This window comes from Meleagris gallopavo, chromosome 1 (assembly GCF_905368555.1).
Source record: "Meleagris gallopavo chromosome 1, MGAL_WU_HG_1.1, whole genome shotgun sequence".
Taxonomy (NCBI): domain Eukaryota; kingdom Metazoa; phylum Chordata; class Aves; order Galliformes; family Phasianidae; genus Meleagris; species Meleagris gallopavo.
In genome coordinates, this window is record NC_139404.1 from 100,891,552 (window position 1) to 100,909,134 (window position 17,583).

The 17,583-nt window shown below is 46.3% G+C and overlaps 1 pseudogene; it reads right to left on the bottom strand.

Annotated features, from left to right (window-relative positions):
• Nucleotides 1-392: 392 nt before the first annotated feature.
• Nucleotides 393-8,944, bottom strand: LOC146545539 (uncharacterized; annotated as a pseudogene).
• Nucleotides 8,945-17,583: the final 8,639 nt, after the last annotated feature.

Here is a 17,583-nt window from a genome sequence, read left to right on the forward strand (position 1 = left end):
CAAGATGCTCCTACAGGCCTTCCCCCTGATTCTTACCCATAGACACTCAACTCTGTCATTCCCAACCCTGAGCTCTTCAACATCAAAACAGTCTTTAATATAAAGGACCGCACCACCACCCTTGTTTCCTCGTCTGTCCCTTCTGAAGAGCTTGTAGCCATCTATCACAGCACTCCAGTCATGGGAGTGGTCCCACCATGTTTTGGTAATAGCAACAAGGTCATAATTAGCCTGATTCACAATTGCTTCCAACTCTTCCTGCTTGTTGCTCATGCTGCGTGCATTGGTATAGATGCACTTCAGTCGAGTCAACTGCCTCACCCCCAGTGTAAGCATCATTCCCCTAGGCTCATCTCTTGAGAGGCCTGTTTTGTCCCCTTCCCCCTTTGTAGCTAATTTAAAGTTCTTTCGATAAGCCCCACTAGCTCCCGCGCTAGTATTCTTTGCCCCTGTTGAGATAGGTGGGTTCCATAGACAGACAACAGGCCAGGGGCAGAGTAAACTGCCCCATGATCAAAGAACGCAAAGTTTCTGGCTCAACACCAGCCTCTGAGCCAATTATTCATTGCTTGTGCTTTCCAGTCCCGCTCACTGTCCCTTACTGCCCCTGAAGGTATAGAGCAGAAGATCACTTGAGCTCCCGACCCTTGAACTAAACTCCCTAAACCCCTGAAATCTTTTTTCATAGTTTGTAGGCTTTTCTGAGCAATTTCATCACTGCCCACCTGAACTACAAGTAATGGAAAGTAGTCAGATGACCTAACCAGCTTAGGGAGTTTCCTGGTTATGTCCCTGACCTGAGTCCCAGGAAGGCAGCACACTTCCCGACGGCCTGGGTCAGGTCTGCATATGGGGCCCTCTGTTCCTCTGAGAAGGGAGTCACCCACCACGACCACCCTTCTTTCTTTCCTGTCAGAGGCAGTCTCAAGGTATGGGGGTGACCGCCTCGCCCTAGGCTCTCTTTTAGGCAGATCCTTCATTACCTCTTCACTCACGTCCTCTTCAACCTCCAGCAGCTGGAACCTGTTGCTCAGAGGGAGCTGGGGAAGTGGGCTAGGCAGGTGGGAGTGACTCCTGTGACACCGAGTCAGGACTCTCTTCCAACCTTCCTCATCAGTCAGGTCTGTCCGACTGTGACAGGGCAGGGGGTCCACCAGCTTTCTGGGGGTATTTTCCCGGAACCCTTCTCTCTGGTAAGCCAGCGAGTTACTCTACCAGTCGATCTCCCGCTCACACTCCCTGATGGCCCTAAGTCTCTGCACCTCATCTTTAAGTTCCACCACTAGGCTGCTCACACCTCACACAGATGTGAGCAGGAGTCCCTGCCACTCTCCCCGGACAGCAGCAGGCTCAGGCACTCCCTGCAGCCAGAGACCTGAGCAGCAAGCTCTCCGTCTGGGTTGCCATGGTCTTCTTAGAATATGCCCGCTGTCTAGTGGAGACCATGTTTTGGCCTGTGGTTGCAGGGACTGCCAAGGAAAGCTGGTCTCTTGAGCAAGGAGGGACCAGAGCTTACAATTCTCACCACTAGACCCATCTCCCACATGCACAGATGTAGCACCCTATGGGAAGTGTAGGCAGTGTCACTTAATGAACCTCCCCTTTCTCAGTAAGCAGAAACAATGGTTATTCACCTGGTGTGTTTCGTGCTAGCTAGCTTCCTCCCTCTCTGAAGCTATTTAAAGCTTATTATCAGGTGTGAAGGTGTGAAGGTTAAGGGTGGGTGCTTAAGCTGTTCCGCTAATGTGCCAGCTCCACCTCTGGTGACTCAGGAGCCTGCCCACAAGCTGCCAGCTCCCAGCACAAGCGCAGTGCTGTTGCTAGCCTCAAAAACGCCTTCAAAAAAGCCTTCAAAAAAGCCTTAAAAAGAGCTTTTTGGTTGGCCTTTTTACTCCTTGCCAGTGCAGACTTACCTGCTCAGAAGCTAGTCTCTGCAGCAAATGCAATCCATGTAACTAGCAATAAGATGAGAAGATATGGGCTCAAATACTTCTCTGAGAGAGTGGTCAGATGTTGGAATGGGCTGCCTAGGGAGGTGGTGGAATCACCATCCATGGATGTGTTCAGGGAATGTTTAGATGCTGTACTGAGGGACATGGCTTGGTGGGAAATATTGGTGATGGCCTGGAAGATCTTAGAGGTCTTTTCCAATCTTGGTGATTCAATGATCCTGAGTGTGGTCAGCAGGTTGATGGAAGTTATCCTCCCACTGCTGCTGTGCCCTGGTGAGGCCACATTTAGATTACTGTGTCCAGTTCTGGGCTCTCCAGTTCAAAAAAGACAGGGATCTCCTGGAAGGAGTCCAGTGGAGGGCTGCAAAGGTGATCGAGGGCCTGGAGCATCTCCTGTATGAGGAAAGGCTGAGTAGCCTGGGTCTGTTCAGCCTGAGGAAAAGATGACTGAGAGGGAATCTGATAAACCTTTGTAAGTAGGGAAAGGGGAGGCAAATGGATGAGGCCAAGCTCATGGTCGTGTATAGTGATAGGACAAGGAGTAATGGCCTAAAACTTGAACACGGGAAGTTTTGTACTAACATGCAGAAGAACTTCTGACTGGAACAGGTTGCCCAGAGAAGCTGCAGAGTCTCCTTCTGTGGAGATACTCAAGACCCATCTGGATGCCTACCAGTGCGACCTATTGTAGGGTACCTGCTTTAGCAATGGGGTTGGACTCTTGAGGTCCAACCCCTGCAATTCTGTGATTAACTACTGCTCCTGGGATTATTGCTGTGCAAATCCTTTTAAAAAACTAAATAAATAAACAAAACAAAAACATTGAAACCAAACCACACTGGGGGGCTGTTTGCTTGAGGATACTGTACCACTGGATGAGAATACAAGGATGACAGATATACTGCAGCTGCCCTGCCAGCCATAGTCCTTGTCTAACTCATAGTGGACATAACTGTACATATCTGCCCAGAACACGATGCTCTCTTCAGTCAGCAAATGGCCCTCCTTTGCTTAGTAGCCTTTGCTCTCCTCTGGCAGAGGGGTGAGAAACTACTGTGCCACTTTACAGTTCTGTTCCTGCAATTCTCCCTCATTATCCTGTCATCCTCCTCCTCCCTCCCTGCCCCAAATGTGGAGAGGTTTTATAACATTGACTACCCATGGCAGTTCATAGTAAGCCTTATGAAAGGTTCTGCAAGAAAAGACATGCAGCAATGTTCCCTCTCTCCTCCAGGCAATTGTACCAGCAGTGCGCAGCAGGGGCTCTGGTTCCCTGTGACAGTGCTGTAACTGCACACACAGCTTCCTACCTTCGGGAGAACATCAAATTTCTAAGGGATGAGCAAAAGGAGTATCTGGGTCCTATTGTGAGTGCTGCAAGACTGTACAGCAGTGGCATCTTGGTAGGTAAATTCCCTACCATGCGTGCTTAAGGCGCAGGCTATTTGGAGGCAGCGTACCAGTGCTCTCTACGGAGCTAGACTGTAAAGCAAAGGTGGCATTTTTGTTTCTTTGCCTCCCATTTTTTTTTGCATGCAGTTGCTTCATTCCAGTGTTACACTAATGAGAGTTTTCTTTTTTTTTTTTTTCAGGGTTTTATATTATCAGCACTGTAAAAGCCATAGAAAAAAAAAGAATTGAAACCTAGGGGAGGTCAGGCTGTCTGTATGAGCAGGCAAAAGCAGGAGACATCCGCATGGTCACAGTGCCCAGCAGAGTGGGAGGTGGGGAGAAAGTGCAGGGTGAAAGAGAGCAGAGTACAGCCCTACTTAACCTCTACTCTTCTCCTCCCAGAAAAGCTCAGAGGAAGATTACTGGGTTAAGTCATAGGATTTAGCTATAGGATTTCAAAATGAGCTTTTCTGTAATGATCAAGTATTAAATTATTTTTTCCAGATAGAAGGAAGAGTCCAACAGTCCAGCAACCCTTTTTCCATACCTATTTCTGGCTTGCATGGTGGTGTCTGAGCCTGCCAACCTAGGGGAGCTCAGGTGCATGCAGTGCACCCGAGAGACTGGAAGGGATGGAGCCAGGATCCACCCTCTCCCAGACCTCATTTAAGGGCTGGTTATGGAGGTGAGGGTATCTCATCAGCAGAGCCCTGCCTACCTGAGGCCTTCCAAAGAGAAGCAGCTCTTTTCCTTCGTTTTATGCATCCATTACTGCTGCATTTCAGCTCATTCTCATTTGCTGTAATCAAAGACTTTGATACCTTGCTATTATTATGGTACTTTCCATCTGATCATAGCATTACAGGTATAAAACAGGTATTCCCATGTCTGAAAGATTCTTTAGTGTGAGAAAGCACCTGTAGGTAAAAAAGGAGCAGGAAGTATGCAAACATGCGTCAAGTGAGTATAGCTGGTCATGTCATACAGGTAAGTGATGACAAAAAGGGGTGCAAGTAAAGAAAGTAGGTCCTTCTCATATCTTATATTTGGAGTCTGATTAATTTCATAGAGTCAGAATCAATAAGGTTGGAAAAAACCTCTAAGATCATCTAGTCCAATTGTCTACCTAATCATCACTGCCCACGAAACCATGTGTCTTAAGCTTTAGCCTCGCAAAACCCATCTGCAGTGGGGTTCAGCAGTTGGTCCCCAACCTTCAGTGTTACCAGATGGTGCTTATACCTCCCAGAGGTCCGATCACTGATGAAGACATTGAAGTGCATACATCTAACTTCTGGCCAGAATTTCTTCCTCGTCTGCTCTGCAGTGTTGTTCTTCTGTTTCAATTCCTTCTCCTGCTCCAGAATTGCTATCGTTTGAATTCTCATATTCATTTTCTAGTGCACCTAGAACAAGAGAGAAGAGCAGCAAAATGACCCTGCCAGTGATCTCTGCTGTCAGCCTACCTGAAATATTGCTACCCCAATGTTCCTCCAGCACTAGCTGGCTGTGGAGAGCCCCTGGGGGCACTGGGCTTAACAGCGTAATTAACGAGCTCCTGAGGTGGCCTGTGCTGCTCAAACTCACAGGAGTGCAAATGCTGTCTTTACCTCTCATACTTTCTGCAGGCACATGGAAGGTTTTGTGGTTTTTTTCCGTACTTATTCGGAAGGTTATTTGTAACATGACAAATGCCCTGCTGAATTGGATTAATGGACTATCTTGGCTGCCCAGCATCTTAGCTCTGACAGAGCCAGCAGGAGATGCCATTTACAGAGTGTGTGTGAGCCCAGCTACCAGTGGCAGTCCTTCCTCTTCACACTCCCCATGTTCCCAGGCGCTGTGTTTGGGCTGTAAGAGCCTACATCCTCATCAGGTCCATTTGGTATTTATCTTGGACCTGCTATTGATGAATTTGTCTAGCCCCTCTGTGGATGTGGAGACTGTCTTCAGGAACTCCTGAGGCAGTGAGTGAGGCTGGCTGCTTGCGGTGTGGACAAGCACTTGCTTTTGCCTGTCTGGGGCTAATGGCCCACGGGATTCAGTGGGTGCCCTTGAGCTCCAGCTGTGAACAAGGTGGTGGATATAGCAGTCTGTAATGGCTTTGAAAGCCCTCACATACTTCACCCCAAGGCCTCTCCTGAAGTAGCTTCCTTTGCTTTTACTGAGCAGTTGATGAACTCTCTACATGACCTTTAAAGTCCCTTCCAATTCGAAGGATGGTATGATTCTACATTCCATACGATGGGGAAGATTGCTGGCTTGTTAGCATTAGGAGAAGAGTATATAGCGAACGTATGGGATGTGTAAATACATTTTTAAGAGGTTAAAAGTAGAATTGTGATATGCTGATAGTGGTGCATGTCACATTTATTTTTTGTCTGTCTCTTTACTGAAGTTTCCAAAAGTTGTCATATGCAACTGTTTCTGCTTTCATAGCTTAAATATTAATGTTGATTTGAGGTGTGTTAATCTGAAGTTTTTCCTCTAAGAAACAAGGCAGCAGAATGTGTATGCCTTAGACAGACTTCCTTTTCCAGCTGTTCTTTGGTCTGCTTTGCCCCATGGGCCTCCCTCCACACACCTACATAGCACGCACTGGTTGATGTGTACTGGAAACAGCAGGCAAAATCGTTTGTAATACTCAACATTGTTGTGAGTAATCAGCTAGCTGAGGTGTCCAGGGAACTGCAACTTAATCTCAGTGGTTTCTTTTCCACTTCTGTTTCTCTTCACAGAGAGAATTGGAGTTGTCATAGAATTGCTTGAGTTGGAAGGGACATTTGAAGTCTATTCTCCTGCGATGAACAGGAATACCTACAGCTAGATCAGGTTACTCAGAGCCCTGTCCAGCCTCACCTTGAGTGTCTACAGGGATGGGGCATCCACCACCTCTCCGGACAACCTGTTCCAGTACTTCACCACCCTTATTGTAAAAACTCTTATTCTTGTATGCAGTCTAAATCTCCTCTCTTTTAGTTTGAAACCATTTCTACTTGACTTATCATAACAGACCTTAGATCGTTTCCCTGGCCCTCCTCTAGATACATTCCAGCAGCTCCATGTTTCTCCTGTACCGAGAGATGCATTTCTCCAGGTGAGGTCTCACCAGCACAGAGTAAAGGAGCAGGATCACCTCCTTTGCCCTGCTGGCTATGTTTCTTGGGATGCAGCCCAGGATATGGTTGGCTTTCTGGTGAGGACACATTGCTGGCTCATGTCCAGCTTTGCCATCCGTCAGTACCCTCAAGTCCTTTTCTGCAGGGCTGTGCTCTATTCGTATGTTTCCGAGCTTGTAGTGAGAGTGGGAGTTGCCATGACACAGGTGTAGCACATTTTGCTTGGTTTTGTTGAACAGCATGAGATTTATGAGTGCTCTGCTAAAACCTGTCTAGGTCTCTCTGGCTCCCTGGGAAGAAGAAAGACTCTTACTGGCACTTCCAGCAGCAGACTGGTAGTCAGCGTAAGCACTACGTTTTTGTTTCTCCTGCCCCTTCCTCCCCCTCTAGAGTCTTAATCTTTATACCATTTTGCACGTATTCTACAAAAATTGACAATTCTCTTTCTGTATTTCTAAAACACAGCTATTATTTAGTTGAGATAGAATTATTTCTGAGGGACCCAGGACCTGTGATGCTTTGTGCCTGCAGACAGCTGGTGCAGAGACTGTGATTGCCTTGGGGTCTAATCTCCACTGCAGTGGGGGTTCAAGTCCAGCTTTGCTGATGCAACCCTGGGAGCTCTGTCTCGTTGCCCACAGAGTGCACATAGGATGGCCAACCTCCTAATTTGTACCCTGAACCTTGTGTTCTACAATTTCTCCTTCAGTGTGATAAGCAGCACCCACATGCCATCTGTCTAATTAGTAGTCTGCAGGCGTACAGGTATAGGTGGTGCTTCACAGTTAGAATGGAAAAGAAGAAAATGTTGCTGTCTTGCACCAATAAATGTTTATTATCAGGTGAAGGTTTTTGAGACAGTCATCAGAAGCTTTTAAAAATATCCTCACTCTCCAGGTATTTTGAGAAAAAGACTTTAAACTGGTGCTTGTAGGAATACCTGCTTTTTTCTTTTTTTCCTTTGTCCTATCACAGCACACCCTGCTTAACAGTCTCTCCCCTTCTTTCTTGTAGCCTTCCTAGAACTAGACTCTTCTGCCATTAAGTTCACCAGATGGGGTTCTTTTTAGCTGAGAAAGGCATAGTACATTTATTCTTGTTTTACAGAGTTTCTGTGCTAGCTACTTTACTCTAAATTGTTACTCTTGCTCCCAGTTCTGAACCAGAGGCCCTGCTGTAGAGCTAGTGACCCCTTCATTTAACAGCCTTCATTATTCTGTTTCATCTTATCTCATTTTAGAGGTAGCTGTGGGCTACACCTACACAGACTGGGTCCATAAGACTCACAATGATCAGTGGAGAGGCAGTTCAGAAGCAGATGCCTTCACTGTAGACAAAAGTAAGCAAGAGGAATACAGAGGCTGGACAGCGATAATTGTTTCAGGCCAAAGTTATAGCTCCTCAACTAGTATCTTTATCATTTGTGCTGCCATGAGAAGTTTTATAACAAATACAGCCCTTTATCCTACCATGATAGCTGTTTTCTCTCTCATTTAGTCAATGCTGTCCCAATTTAGCGTGCGACTTCTGCAGCCAAATATATAAATTTGGGATTGAGATGATTCCTTTACTTGACTCCACTGACCTCTCTTGACAAAAATGCATATTGTAAAGCATTAAAGCAATGACAGACTGCTTGGCCTAGACTCACATGGCTGGAATGGAAATAAGAAGACCTAATCCAACTTAGGCTTTTTAGCAGTGTGCCTGGTGAATTCAGAGATTGGCTCTGTGTGCTTGTTAGATGGGGAATGTAGTTTTCATGAGCAGTCCAAAGGGTAAAAAAAATAATAATAATAATAAAAAAATGTCTGTTTGTCAGGTAATACCAAATCTATATTCCTGCTGAGCTGACTTTTGTTTGAACTGTGTTTAACTTGTTCCATCCAGAAGACAGGAACAGCTGAAGTATCCCTTGGCATTACAAGAGTAGTGCTAACATTTCTTACAGAGTGGGAAGGAGGGGTGGAAAAGGAGAGGAGGAAAAAACAAGAATGACTGATTGTGTCTCACACCTGAGGAAGAAATTGTATTGACTTCAGTGTTTTCATTAAGAACTATAATGTGGGTGTTTGAAAAAGAAAAAAAAACCCTGAGAGCCTCCATTTGCCCCACTGATGTGCTTGTTTCTCAGAGATTTGATGTATTCGAGACAGCCTTGCCTGTTTAAAACTGGATAATGGCTAACTGGGAAGACTTGCATGGAGAAATGCCCATGGGCAGTAGCTTCTCTGATCCCAGGGAGGAGATCCCAAGAGGTGACACAGGGTGCCGGTCTTCACTCAATCAATGGCCTTGACTGTAGCCTCTCCCACACAAAAGCTGGATGTTGACTGGGCACCCCAAGGGTGACATGTTCCCACAAGTCCCAAGACCCTGGTCAGTCTCAGTACAGTACTTACCTGAGAGGAAATCTGACCTGTCCTCATCCTTAGTGAACACACAGTCCAGGATGATTGATGTCAGATGTCCAACTACCATCACGACAGGTTTAGCTCCCACCTTTGGCCACTTTCAGGTCACACTGTCTGAACATGATGGAGAAGGACAGTAAGTCCAGCCTTGTGCCACTCAGGAAGGACGGAAATAGAGGTTTTCTGGCAGTAAGCTTCAAAAGGGAGATGATGTGTATACAAAATGATGTGAGCAGTGACACATTAACAGCAGACAGACCAAAGGACAGCATGATGTTTTCAGGAAGGGGCTTCAAGGGGGGGAGGCAGGGTTTGGTGGGGTCACTCGGCTTCTGAAAGCGTCAGACCGTATGTGCAGTTGGGTTGTTTAGCCCTGGGGGCTGGATTACAGACACTGAAATAAACACCTTGATTTGTAGTAAGAACATAAGATGCCTCAGGACCAAATGCTTTGATCAGCAGATCCACACTTACTTTTACACTGCATTAATTGCTAAGGTAGGCTGAGCCAGATGTCTCACCAGCTTTCTCTTCATCAAAAGCAGAAGCATGAAGTTTCCTATGCATCTCAGCACTCATTTCCTGCACAACAGCTTTTATATTTCATGGTTCCCCTCCTTTCTTTTCCAGTTGCTTGAACAGCTCTGTCTAATTCAACCCTGGAAGAGCTTGCATTGCTTTAGGAATACTGAGATCCATGTGCTCCCAGCTGCTGCCAACATGGCTCCTTGTAATTCACTCAGACTCTTTACTGCTTGTGCTGGGCTGAGCATTCTCAAACTAAAAGAGGTACAAAATGAAAAATGTGAAGTGTTTACAGAGACAACACCTTGCCTGCTTTTGCAGTAATCAAAACCTCTGCTTATAGATAAGGAAAGGCTAACAGTACTCGCTGAGGTTCAATCATTTATTACTGAAGAAGCACCAATTTCAGACCAGCTAGTTTCCAACAGAACAGGGAAGAATAAAGGACATTTTGGGAGAGTTTATAGCTTATACTGTCTACAGCCAAGTCGGAAAAAAATAATCAAAGCAGAAGTCTAAATAAATCCAAGGTTTTGTATGTTGTAAATGGAACTGAAGTTTGTTCTTGAGTGCGTAACAGTCCACATCACTGCAAAAACAAAGAAAATGTTATGCAGTAGCAAGATCTTGAGGACTTCATTGTGCACATTTACAAAGCAGTTTAGTCAAAAGCATATGGAGCCATTTAAAATGCCATTCAGCTAACACTGGCTTGCCTACACAGTGCATATATTTAGTATTTATTGTAATTATAGGTTCATAGAGATGTATCTACAAGTGTGTACTCTTAATATAGTTGACTGTGTAGTCAAGGCTTATTTTTAATATGGACTTCCAAATTTCCTGAGTTGTGTATTTAAATTAATTTCAAATCATCAATGGAAAAATCTATGGTAATGAAAATCTTATGCGTTTTATAAAGCCACAGAACTGTAGACCTCAAACAGCTCCCAATTATTTCAAAATAGAAATAATAGCAGTATTTTCTGTCTTCCTTCTCAACCAGCAAAAGAAATTGTTTGATTATATTTCTGTCTTTGCATACTTGTGGGCTATGAAAGAGAACTTACTGGGGTTGAATTGAATCTTCATGCTTGCTTCTGAGTATAACTCCCTGACACTTGGTGTCTTTCCTGCATATAGGTATAACATTTTCAGCGTGTGTATTTTAGTCATGCTAACTTACAAAGATTACAAACATTAAATAGATTTGCTTTCACAAACATGCTATGGAACCACAGAATCATAGAGTCATTAAGGTTGGAAAAGACCTCAACAATCACCCAGCCCAACCACCAGCCCACCCTCACCAGGCCCACTGCCCACATCCCTCAGTGCCACATCCACACGGCTCTTGAACACCTCCAGGGACGGTGACTGCACCACCTCCTTGGGCAGCCCGTGCCACTGCCTCACTGCTCTTGCTGAGAAGAAATGGTTCCTGACATCCAGCCTGAACCTCCCCTGGCACAACTTGAGGCCATTCCCTCTTGTCCTATCACTGTTACTTGGGAGAAGAGGCTGACTCCCACCTCGCCATAACCTCCATTCAAGTAGTTGTAGAGAGCAATGAGGTTTCCCCTGAGCCTCCTCTTCTCCAGACTGAACGGTCCCAGCTCGTCCAGCCTCTCTCCATCAGACTTGTTCTCCAGACCCCTCACAGCTTTGTTGCTCTTCTCTGGATGCTCTCCAGGGTCTCAGTATCTTGTAGTGAGGGGCCGAAAACTGAAAACAGTACTTGAGGTGTGGTCTCACCAGTGCTGAGTAACAGAGGATGATCACCTCTCTGGTTCTGCTGACAAGGAAGGTTTTTGGTGTTTTTTGTCTGTTTGTTTTAATGTCAAGTTTATAATCCCGAGCAAGCAATGCCATCTTTTGTTCTATCAGATTCAGTAGCATTGGGAATTTCACTGGGGCTGGTGATGGACTAGAACTCTCAATATCCTGCTTCCACTACAGCATCACAGTCCATGTGACTGCAGCTGAGAGCTGAGAGATGTGAGTTTATCTTCAAGATTCTGAAACTAGGAGGCAGATAAGAATGCATAATAAATTGAAGTCTCAGGACCTTGCACTGCTCAAGCACATGTTTGGAATGCATAGGACTGCTAATGCTGCAGAATGCTCCTTCTTTCAACTAAACATGGCACGTCTTTCACACATGGCTATCAAAGCTGTATGCCAGGGCTCCTGGTTTTAAGCAGATCAATAGAAGAGTGATGCACATAAAAGCTGTTTTTTAATGTGCTTGGCTCCTGAGTCTCTGATGAAGTCTAAAAGTCAGGATAATGAGTGGAAAGCCCTCCAGAGCAAGCCAGAAAGAAAAATGAGTATGTAGGTGTTTATTCCCTATCCTCAGGGGTTCAGAGCTCTGACTCTGCCTCGTCTTTCTGGAAGGCAATAAATCCTCCCCAGAAAGTAGGTTTGTATGCTTCCTTCTGCCAGAAATTGTGCAAGATTTACTCTTTTGCTCATAAAATAGAGCTGAAGTGGTGGTTTTGCTCCTTGTTTATTTTATGTGAGAGATTTTTGACATAGAACACCACATCTACCCAAATCTGGATGAAAAACCCAACCCCAAATTCATGACTGCCTTACAGCAACCTTCTTAGACTCTTCTTCATTCCTCCCACCCTCATATAACTGGATGTTATCAGATGGCATATGCTCCCTAGTGAGGAACATCCATCTCACTGCATAGACCAGGATTAGTGTCTGAAACCACTCCAGGTGAGAACTCAAGCCCTTTCGTGCCGCATGTGCTGAGAAAGGCCTTTGTCACAGGGCTTATCACTAGAAAATATAAACCACAGTGAGACAAAATCTTCATTTGCTGAAGTTGTGAATAGTTGTATCACTTATCTACAGTACAGTGAACAAATGGTAGCCAGTACATGGGCATGGGACTGAGCTTGCACTTTAGGGAAGACAGCACAAAAGGTCCCAGCTTCCTTAGCATGTCTGCCTGCAGTGTGGCTGGGATGGGCCTGCTTTCATTGCCTCTTTATCACTCTGCTATCCCAAGGGCAGTGGTGAAACCACCACTGCTGTCCTACAGTGGGGGTGACATGGCTTTGCTGCAAGAGCAGCGGGTATGTGCAGGTCAACAGGGTGGGTGAGCTGGGTCTAGCAGCTCACTGTCCCTGAGCCCGTTCACCTCACTGCACTCTGAAGTTCAGCACATGTAGGCTCTTCTGCGTTGTGTAATACTATAATGTGATGGAAAACTCAGCAATGACAGCAGGGTAGGAGAGTCCCAGGCTGCAGCAAGTGAAGATAAGCCCAAATACAGCAGCTGTGGAAGAGGAAACAAAGGAAAAAAGCTGCTTCCCTTTGGGAAGCCTCAGGTATGCAGGGATCTCAATATGAGATACACTCACCTCCAACTGCCTGTCCTTAAATGAGGTCTGGGAAGGAGTGGCTCCTGGCTCTACCCATTCTGGTCACTCAAGTGCTGCATGCTCCTGAGCTCTCTTGGGTTGGCCCTGCCTTCCCACCAGGTGCTCAATCAGTGCTTAGCATTTCTGCTACACTGTGACAAGTGAATCAGCCATCCAGTAGATTTCAATTTTCACATGCTTTTTTAACATGGCATTACAGAGAGAAATCCAAAATCCCATTTACTAACCTGCCCCAGTACTGAGAGTACTCTTCTGTCCAGAATTCACATTTGAATGTTGAATCAGCATGTATGTTGTAAAGCTTTAGCCATAAGGTCAGCAGCAACTTTAACTAATATCATACTGAATTCTGATTCATTAGTATTGCCAAAAAGATAGAGAAGGTGGAGAAAAAGCTATGAGGAATCTATAAAATTATCATTCTGATTTGCATGATGTTGTTTAACCATTGCATTTAAGCATTGTATTCTGTGATAGAAGTCACGCTTAGAATGATAATTCAGTCCTCCTGTAGGACTGGTGTATATTCAACCAAATTAAAGACTGCTTACTCTCAGACATGCCTAAAAGCACTGGCTTTTATTTTAATGTCTCTTTCTCTACTGTGATTCTGCAGTAAGATGCCAAGAAATGCCAAAGGCGGTAGCAGTGGATGTGCACACTCAGCACACTCACTGCAACGTTGCTTGCATCTCTCCGGGCCCCACCTTGCCCCACCATGGTCTGGACGTGCCTGTGGAACAGGCTACCCAAAGAGGTGGTGGATGCTCCATCCCTGGCGACATCCATGATCAGGCTGGACGGGGCTCTGAGTAACCTGATGTAGCTGTGGTGTTCCTGTTCATTGCAGGGGTGTCGGACCAGATGGCCTTGAAAGGTCCCTTCCAACTGAAATAGTTCTCTGATGATTCCGTGGTTCTGTTTCAACCATGTGCTGAGGACACTGAGTGTGCACACCTCAGGGTTTGCACCAGCTGCCGTACACAGGCAATGGCACCCCTCAGGGAGTTCTGGCAGAGATTGAGAGGGACACTGCAAGGGATATTTAAGAAATCTCCAACAGTACTGAAGGACAAATTCAGTGCTTCTTCTGGTACAGGAATTGGGAAACTTCAAATTATCACGTGGAAGGCTCAAAACAAGCAAGAAGGTTTTTTCACACCATATGTAGCAGGCCTGTTTCAGGATGCTAAATTGTACGCTCACTTAAGACCAGCTAAATAGAAAAGACTGAAAAGAATTAAGTATAAAAGCACCAACTCTGGGGTGCTCAGGCCCTCTGAGCCACAGCGAGTAGAATTTCAGAGGAAAGCAGCACTTCACACTCACTGTGTTGTTATAGCCTTCCCCACTATGGCCAGGAGGCAGGGCTAGGTGGGCTTTTGTTCTAATACCATATATCCATTTCTGCACTTCTGCTACTCTTCTGTTGTCTCTGTTCTGGGCTGGCATAGGTGAGCTCTGGTCACTGTAGTGCCATGCAGCAGCAACCAAAGACTTCTGTCCGCTGCACTGAGGTCCCGCTGGGGCCCTACACCCTCAGGAAGATGGTAGCTGCTCACTTCCTGTGGTGAGTAGAGCCCAGCTGGGGGCTGGCCGCACCAGGTTACCCACACCACCCTGTGGGCTGGGGGCTTGAGGGGCTGACCTGATGCCAGAGGTGTCTGGGCACAGAGTGTCACAGAAACACAACTTTCCCTTCCCTTCTCTTCCCCCACCCCCAATTTCCTCCTTTTCTCTTTTAATTAAAACAGAATGAGGACCAAGTTTGTTAAAAGGAAAATAAACCCAGCTTCTTCAGAATTTATTCCCTCTAGGGTGCTTTTTATCAAAGGGCTCTGGAGATCAAATGCTGCTGCAGGAGCTCTATTCCCTCCTGCTGCCTGGCAGGGAGCCCTGCTGCTCACCGGTTGTCTTCTGTGTGGGGCTGGAAGGGTGCAGAGCTCTCTCCTCATTGCCTTTTAGGGAAGAGTGTTATGGGGTGAAAATGGAGTTTTGTTAGTTTATCCCAACCCCCTCACCTTAATTAAATGGAAGAAGGATGCTGCACGGAAGTGCTCCCAATGTGTTGGCCAGAAGCAGTATTTAGGTGATGTGAGGGACATGTGGTATGGCAGCCAGCAACCACAGAATCACAGATTCATAAAGGCTGGAAAAGACCTCTAAGATCACCCACTCCAACCATCAGTTCACCCCACCACGCCCACTGCCCACGTCCCTCAGTGCCACATCCACACGGCTCCTGAACACCTCCAGGGACGGTGACTGCACCACCTCCCTGGGCAGCCTGTGCCACTGCCTCACCGCTCTTCCTCAGAAGAAATTTCTCCTAATACCCAACCTGAATCTCCCCTGGCACAACTTGAGGTCATTCCCTCTCGTCCTATCACTGTTACATAGGAGAAGAGGCCAAACCTACCTCACTACAATCTCTTTTCTGGTGACTGTAGAGGTCAACAAAGTCTCCCCTGAGCCTCCTCCAGACTGAACAATCCCAGTTCCCCCATCCACTCCCCCATCAGACTTGTTCTCCAGACCCCTCAGCTTCATTTCCCTTCTCTGGACACGCTTCAGGGCCTCAATATCTTTCTTGTAGTGAGGGGCCCAAAATTGAACACAAAATTCGAGGTGTGGCCTGTCCACAGCTGAGTACAGGAGGATGATCACTTCCTTGCTCCTGCTGGCTGCACTACTTCTGATAGGAACCAGGATGCAACTGACCTTGGTTAGATGGGCTCAACCTGGACTCAACACAACTGCCACCACATCCTGCTGAGAGCCCAATGCATCAGTGTGGCTGTTTCAGTGCTCTGCTTCCTGCAGCAGCTGCTCAGTCTCTGAGGAGGGGTTTGTCCCATGGCATCTATTTTTTTTTTCTATATATATTTATTTTCTTTAGCAACGTTTCGAAAGAGGAATGTCTGCCTTTTGACTTAGGTGATATTCTATTAGAAATTGCTCTGGATGCATTTCTCCCACGAGCCATCCCATAGGAAATGGGCAGGAGGCACAGGAGGTTGAGGACACGCGTTTGCTGATGCAATGTCCAAATTCAGCCTTAACTAAGAATCCAATTAAAGCCAGAATATTTTATTACCTCTAAATAAATCCCTATACTTACATTTGGAAGCTTAAGGGATTTCCCCATGCAGTCTGCCAAGTAAATTTCCCAGGGCCGTGAGAAGTTGCAGGAAAGGCTCAGTGCTGACTCCTTTGAGGAATGGAGCCAAAAGGTGGAGATGAGTTCTGCGGACGCACGGCTGCTGGCAGAGTGCGGACGCTCCCCTTCTCCCGTTCTGCCGAACAATTATGCAGAACACAGCAGGACGCTGGGCAGCGCTGTTTGCATCCACCCTCATCTGTCATTAGGGTATTTTCACTCCTGCTGCCTGGAGGCACTTTAACAGCAGCTCACCCACCATCCACAAACCCGTTAGTTTAAACAAGGATAAGCTCCTAGGCCACACAGTAATGGTGCTAAAATTGCTTTGGTAAATGCAGATATGAGGAGGATGGCGATGATAGGACTGTGTGAGCAGCCCTGTGTTCTCCATAGACCATCCCACAGTCAGCACCCCTGGCCACAAATCAACCGATGGATTCCAGCCTACAACTGCTCCCTACTCTGTTTCCATCAAAATAATGATACAGCTTTCCCTATTGCTCGTACCAGCTCAGCAGCCATGGGGATATGCTTATTTTACTTATTTTTTTTTTCCCTAAGCATTATTTCCTCAGGGCTGGGGAGAGGAATTTTGCTCCTAGCCCACGGCTCAGCTTATTGCTGGAGCAACTCATACTCATCCATCCTGTGCTGGAAGCGAGGTGCCCAGCTGCCTTCCTGTCAGCCTCTCTGCTTTATGGGCCTGTCAGGCTGTTTTTATTCACTTCTAATATAATCTTTCCACAATAAGCAGCGTGCATGGCTGGAGACAGGCAGAAGGCTGCTGCTATTACCTGGGAGCTGTGATAAATTGCTTTCAGGCCTGCAGCAACTGCAGGAGGGTTAGTGCTGAAGTTTAAGGAACGTTCTTTGCTTCCTGTGTTTTATGTGCATGTCTAGGCGTGTATTTATTGCCTTTCTTTCAAGAGTGTGTCTATGTGGAGAGAACTCTAAAAACTGACTGCCTGATCAGTGCAGTAATGCTGTGATTAATTAAAAGTTGGTCCATGAGCAGGAAGAGCAGCACTGGTGTCTCACCAGCCACATAACCCCGCACCATGAAACCCAACTGTCTATTATTGCTGGAATCATTTTTCTCTAACCAGGGTTGCATGGGATTATGGTATTATAAGTGGGATTTACTCTAAAGGCTGGTGGCCCTCTGCATCTTAGGGATTACTCCAGCTCCTCCTGAAAGGAATTTTGATAATGCTCCTTTAATGAGACTGCACTAAATTGAATTACGTCCTGCCTTCCCCCTGAAGCGGGATCTTCTCCGGTGATAGCAGACACGTGCACAGAAGGCAGTCTTATACAGTCCTTTCTAGGGGGCGTGTGGGACCTCTGTAACAAGATCTACGATGGCAAACGAGAGTCTTGCCCCAAAAATTTGTGAAACAAAACATTTCTGGTTCTGGTGGATTTCTTGGTGCCCGCGGGCCCCTGCTCACCACCACCTGTTGTGTGACCTAAATTGTCCGGCCTTAAAGCAAGAGATCTTACCTCTTGCTGGAATGCCACAGGTGATGCTGGAGAAGAGGCTCAGGCCTGCAGGCAAAATAGGTTACCAAGAGTCCTCCCCTGGATATTATCTTGCTGTCTTCACTCCTGCTCCCC